Source organism: Schistocerca americana, chromosome X (genome assembly GCF_021461395.2).
Source record: "Schistocerca americana isolate TAMUIC-IGC-003095 chromosome X, iqSchAmer2.1, whole genome shotgun sequence".
NCBI lineage: Eukaryota > Metazoa > Arthropoda > Insecta > Orthoptera > Acrididae > Schistocerca > Schistocerca americana.
In genome coordinates, this window is record NC_060130.1 from 776,793,627 (window position 1) to 776,800,392 (window position 6,766).

General features: G+C 43.8%; 1 protein-coding gene across 1 annotated transcript in view; it reads right to left on the reverse strand.

Annotated features, from left to right (window-relative positions):
* The window catches only part of LOC124555501 (solute carrier family 28 member 3-like), a 338,777-nt gene extending 332,609 nt beyond the window's left edge, over positions 1-6,168 (reverse strand). The window contains exon 1 of the mRNA XM_047129428.1: positions 6,066-6,168. The gene's annotated coding sequence lies outside the window, so the exon portion shown is untranslated. The remainder of the gene's footprint in view (positions 1-6,065) is intronic.
* Positions 6,169-6,766: the final 598 nt, after the last annotated feature.

Genomic DNA, 6,766 nt, shown 5'->3' on the forward strand with positions numbered 1-6,766 from the left:
TGTCGTGTGACTAGGGCCTCCCGTCCGGTAGACCGTTCGCCGGTTGCAACTCTTTCGATTTGACGCCACTTCGGCGACTTGCGCGTCGATGGGAATGAAATGATGATGATTAGGACAACACAACACCCAGTCCCTGAGCGGAGAAAATCTCTGACCCAGGCGTGAATCGAACCCGGGCCCTTAAGTTTGACATTTTGTCGCGCTGACCACTCAGCTACCGAAGGCGGGCGCAAAGACTGGTGACCAGAAACATCACGCCACAAATTCTCCTCCCCTCTGCGGCCAAATAATGGCAGCGAAAATGTCATCCACCACCAGGATTCGAAACGGCTTACCTCAGAGCCGAGAGCCACCGCACTGGCGTGCGTCAGCGACCACAGTTACGAAGGCTGGTACATACAGACATACAATGCACAAAAAGTGTCACTTTTTCGAAAACCCAAAATTGTCTCCCATTGCGACGCATAAGTTTGAAATTTGACGAAAAGGTGCCTACAGCCTTCCTCTATAAAGGTGCAAAAGTGTGGCGTCCTGCAAAGCCACCTTCGGGCTCGGCGACGTTTCAAAAAGCAAGGTGTAATCATATGCGAATAAAGGTCGCGGCTCAGAAGTTCATATGAGATGTAAGGTAAGTTAATGATGTCAATTGGCACTAAACTTCACCATAACTCTGCCCAACGTCATCGCTACGTGTCACACGATGGGAAGGTTGTCACTTCTCCTCTCCCCCACATTTCACCTCTTCTTTTGTCCGCCTGAGCTGTGTGGTAACGCGTTTATCCAACATGCAGAGGGCCTGGGTTCGATTCCCGACCAGGTTCGAGATTTCCTCCGCCCATAGACGGGGTGTTGTGTTTTCCTCATCATCATCAACGACACCCAAATGTGGCGTCACCTGAAATAAGGATTGCAATCCGACGGCCGAACTTCCCCGGCTGGGGCCTCCCGGCCAACAATGCCCCTAGATTATTTCATTTTTTTTACCCCTTCTTTTTACGCCTATGCGATGGAGATCAAAATCGCGACACCCAGCGTTGAAATAACGCCGTATTCTTAGTTGTGATTGAGAAAAACACTTCAGACACACTGCCACTTAGAATTGACATTAAAAACCCTCAGTACGCGGCATAAAGGGCGTCTATGAAACTACCTCTTCCCTTGGGGCGTTGAATCTCACACATTTCGCGCTCGAAGACGACAGTTCGCAGTGCGATAAGTAACAGGTCGACGTTCTTGACAAATGTTGCCACTGCTGACACCCTTCAGACGATTCAACCTTACTCTAAAGACATCGTGGGGCTGCAACCACATCTAATGTGATATGACCACTTTGGAGTGCAGTGCGAGTGCAATTTTTGCTCTGGTATACAGGGTGGAAGACTAGAGATCGTTCAGACCCCTTTTGACAAAATTTTAATGTGATCCTAAGCAGAAAAGGTTGTTTATTCTTTTTCAGTTCTCTTGTTTTGTCACCTCCTGTGGCGTGATCACAGAAGGGTGCAACATAGACATGTGCATGAATAGCATGGCAAAGGATCTCTCTATGACCCCCGAGTTCGACAACACCCATGCGTCTTCGATCAGCACGTTAAAAATGTAGCTGCCACAGACTTCGACACTTTTTCAGCTGAGCAGTGCCCCACAGTAGCTCTAGCACGTGAGTACAGGCAACCCTATCGAGGGGTATCGAAACGGTTGTCTCGCAATGGGAGACAATTACAGGGTTTCGAAAAAGTTATACGATTGACAAGAATGGGGGAAAGAAATACAGTAGAAGAAGAATAGGTAGCTTTGAGGGATGAAGTAGTGAAGGCAGCAGAGGATCAAGTAGGTAAAAAGACGAGGGCTAGTAGAAATCCTTGGGCAACAGAAGAAATATTGAATTTAATTGATGAAAGGAGAAAATATAAAAATGCAATAAATGAGGCAGGCAAAAAGGAATACAAACGTCTCAAAAATGAGATCGACAGGAAGTGCAAAATGGCTAAGCAGGCATGGCTAGAGGACAAATGTAAGGATGTAGAGGCTTATCTCACTAGGCGTAAGATAGATACTGCCTACAGGAAAATTAAAGAGACCTTTGGAGAAAAGAGAGCCACTTGCATGAATATCAAGAGCTCAGATGGAAACCCAGTTCTAAGCAAAGAAGGGAAAGCAGAAAGGTGGAAGGAGTATATAAAGGGTCTATACAAGGGCAATGTACTTGAGGACAATATTATGGGAAGGGAAGAGGATGTAGATGAAGATGAAATGGGAGGTACGATACTGCGTGAAGAGTTTGACGTAGCACTGAAAGACCTGAGTCGAAACAAGGCCCCAGGAGTAGACAACATTCCATTAGAACTACTTACGGCCTTGGGAGATCCAGTCATGACTAAACTCTACCATCTGGTGAGGAAATGTATGAGACAGGCGAAATACCCTCAGACTTCAAAAAGAATATAATAATTCCAATCCCAAAGAAAGCAGGTGTTGACAGATGTGAAATTACCGAACTATCAGTTTAATAAGCCGCGGCTGCAAAATACTAACGCGAATTCTTTACAGACGAATGCAAAAACTGGTAGAAGCCGACCTCGGGGAAGATCAGTTTGGATTCCGTAGAAATGTTGGAACACGTGAGCCAATACTGACCTTACGACTTATCTTAGAAGAAAGATTAAGGAAAGGAAACCTACGTTTCTAGCATTTGTAGACTTAGAAAAAGCTTTTGACAATGTTGACTGGAATACTCTCTTTCAAATTCTGAAGGTGGCAGGGGTAAAATACAGGGAGCGAAAGGCTATTTACAATTTGTACAGAAACCAGATGGCAGTTATAAGAGTCGAGGGGCAAGAAAGGGAATCAGTGGTTGGGAAGGGAGTGATACAGGGTTGTAGCCTCTCCCCGATGTTGTTCAATCTGTATATTGAGCAAGCTGTAAAGGAAACAAAAGAAAAATTCGGAGTAAGTATTAAAATCCATGGAGAAGAAATAAAATCTTTGAGGTTCGCCGATGACATTGTAATTCTGTCAGAGACAGCAAAGGACTTGCAAGAGCAGTTGAACGGAATGGACAGTGTCTTGAAAGGAGGGTATAAGATGAACATCAACAAAATCAAAACGAGGATAATAGAATGTAGTCGAATTAAGTCAGGTGATGCTGAGGGAATTAAATTAGGAAATGAGATACTTAAAGTAGTAAAGGAGTTTTGCTATTTGGGGAGCAAAAAAACTGCTGATGGTCGAAGTAGAGAAGATATAAAATGTAGACCGGCAATGGCAAGGAAAGCGTTTCTGAAGAAGAGAAATTTGTTAACGTCGAGTATAGATTTAAGTGTCAGGAAATCGTTTCTGAAAGTATTTGTATGGAGTGTAGCCATGTATGGAAGTGAAACATGGACTATAAATAGTTTGGACAACAAGAGAATAGAAGCTTTTGAAATGTGGTGCTACAGAAGAATGCTGAAGATTAGATGGTTAGATCACATAACTAATGAGGAGGTATTGAATAGAATTGGGGAGAAGACGAGTTTGTGGCACAACTTGACAAGAAGGAGGGACCGGTTGGTAGGACATGTTCTGAGGCATCAAGGGATCACAAATTTAGCATTGGAGGTCAGCGTGGAGGGTAAAAATCGTAGAGGGAGACCAAGAGATGAATACACTAAGCAGATTCAGAAGGATGTAGGTTGAAGTAAATACTGGGAGATGAAGAAGCTTGCACAGGATAGAGTAGCATGGAGAGCTGCATCAAACCCGTCTCAGGACTGAAGACCACATCAAAAGCAACAACAATACTTTCCTTTGGACAGTGTGGAACGTAGTGCCGATAAACGAGAGTATTTGCAGTGGTCCAAGTTCAGTTTCCATCGCAACTCTCTGGATATTGTTCCCTCAGCTCTAAACATGAGAGCTGATTGCTTTCTGATACGATCGCTGGTGCAGTATGTATTCTTCGCTGCTAAAAACCGTACAGTGGTTTACGAAGGACTGATGTAAAGTGCACGACTGTCTCCTTCTACAGATCTTGGCTATTTACAATGCAATGTAAACCGCAGCCTGTGGTGACCCAGAAATCGACGGTATGCTGAAAATACACACTCAAAATAAGACACCACTGATGCAATACGAAAAAGGTATTACCGTTACGTCTTTTGTTTGTATGGAGTGTAGGCAAGTGTGTTTAGCATTCTGTTGTCACTTAGGTCAGTGCAGACAGCACTGACTTCTCTTCAGTCAGACCATCATAAACAGTAATTATTAGTCGCCGGCCGGTGTGGCCGTGCGGTTCTAAGCGCTTCAGTTTGGAACCGCGTGACCGCTACGGTCACAGGTTCGAATCCTGCCTCGGGCATGGATGTGTGTGATGTCCTAAGGTTAGTTAGGTGTAAGTAGTTCTACGTTCTAGGGGACTGATGACCTCAGAAGTTGAGTCCCATAGTGCTCAGAGCCAGTTGCACCAGTAATTATTAGTCGCTGCTCGAGTTACATAATTAATGTATATGCAATGGGTGTACCTATCAGGTGCGGATAGAAGTGGTAGGCTGGAAGGGTGGGAGCTGTTACAGGCGTCATGAGGCAAACAAATTTTTAGTACAATCGCTTATAATTTTAGGTATATAAATTTCCAAACTTCTTGGCTAACTATCGAAAAATAAAGTAGAAATCCTACTAAGAGTCTCATTACTGCCAATTAATTCTAGAGGTTAGCAACTATGACTAGCAAAAGCTGTGTTTCAGTTGCTTGTCACTGGACTCGCATTCGGGAGGACGACGGTTCAATCCCGTGTCCGGCCATCCTGATTTAGGTTTTCCGCGATTTCCCTAAATCGCTCCAGGCAAATGCCGGGATGGTTCCTTTGAAAGGGCACGGCCGACTTCCTTCCCCGTCCTTCCCTAACCCGATGAGACCGATGACCTGACTGTCTGGTCTCCTCCCCCAAACAACTCCACCCACCCCTCAGTTGCTCGCTTGAGGGCCTGTCCTCATGGATGAAATTTCGACCTGAGCAGTCACATTCCCGGTAGGTAATGGCACCTGTTCGCAGGCTGACTGTACCTGCTGTCAACAACAAATGCGGCAAGGTTTGTAAGTGTAGAGCTAGAAACGACGAACCACAGGAAGCTGAGTAAAGCAAGACAAAAAGGGAGAGACCCTCCATTAAGAAACAAATAACAGACAGACGGTGAGTGCACCGCACGATTTTGCTCTGTCTAAATTGTGACGCTGTCAAATACTGGAGAATTTGTTATGTTTATAGTCATAAATAAATTGCATAATAGTAAATAAACTTTCCTGCGAATGTCATTCAGATTTTGTGTTTTCTTGCACAGGAACTTTTTTGCAAATTATGCTAAGTTATAAAAAGTATCTTGTGTATTTTATTGCAATTAAAAATTGTGGCATTCCAGTGTGGTCAAAACCGGATGTCTTTACACGTCAGAATGCCTCACAGTAAACACAGCCAAACAGTTAAATAATGTGGAGGAGAAATGAAGAAGAAGAATGATTCGAAAAATTTTGCATCCAAAGTATGAAAATAGGATTTGGAAATTGAGAAGCAACGAGGTGTATTAAAGACTTAGAATAAAATAGATACAATGAGAAAGCAGAGGATTACATTTTATGGCCATTTAATGAGAATAGACAACAAGAGGGTGACAAAAAATATCTAACTTCCTTGACAAGAATCAAAAACCTCAAATTTCATGGGTTATAAAAGTTAAGAAAGATACACAGATGTTGGGAATAACAGACCAAGACATAAAGAACAAACGGATATTCTCGGAAAAAGGTACAAAAAGCGTTGTTATTATTATTAAAATCGTAGGCATCCTTGGCACTTTAAAAGTGGGGCTGACGACGTATTCCATTTGAGGCGTGGGAGTACAGGATGGGAGGGAGGACACAGTACCAGACTGTGATCCGTTCAGAAGAGAATCCTGCGTTCCGTAATAAACTACTAAAACAATTGCCTGGAAGTACTTAAATATAAAACATTCAAATTTATATCACGCTACCGGCAGAGGAATTCGAGCCACGACTCTTTCGGGCGGTGGTAGCGTGCGTGCGTTGCCGTTACCTCAAAAACGGTGACTGACCCGGCTGGATGACGCAGGTGTTGCCCGAGGGGCTGTTCCCTGAGTACTGACTGCCGGCGCGGAATTCGCCAGTCAGAGCTCCGTCCTTTCTCTCTTTCAACTGAGAGCTCTGCGGCTCTGACGACGAAGCAGATAATTCCCTACTATCAGCCTTGTAGGCGTGCGACGAGCAAGCACGTGCTTACCTTTCCCAGCCGAGTCGGTGTTTCAAAACATTTTTTCCAATTTCGAACAGCACGCCAAGTGTTTCAGGTACAACCTGTCCGTCCCTTTGAATGATAAAGCTATACGAGAATCAAAAAAATAGACTAAGGATGAAACACGAGTGACTTGGAAAATCCTGCCTACCGCATAACCCAGAAAGAACATTAAGCTGCTTCAGTTGATATCTTTGTTCACATTTTAAACGCATTACTACGTCAGACGCGAATGTATGGCGAATGAAAGTAAAGCCGAGCTGCGAAAAACTAGGATCGAGGTAAGGGTGAAAAGAGAAAGAAGGAAAGAAAGAAAACACTGCACATTATGGTGCAATTTCGTGACAGTACAGGTACGCCCGTGAAACACTACGTATGAGATGAAAGCCTCTTTTTTACGACACAAATTGCATAAAATGCATTCTGAGAATTTATTCACATTGGAAAAAACTAAGACCATTTAAGTTACACAAACTCTCACATAA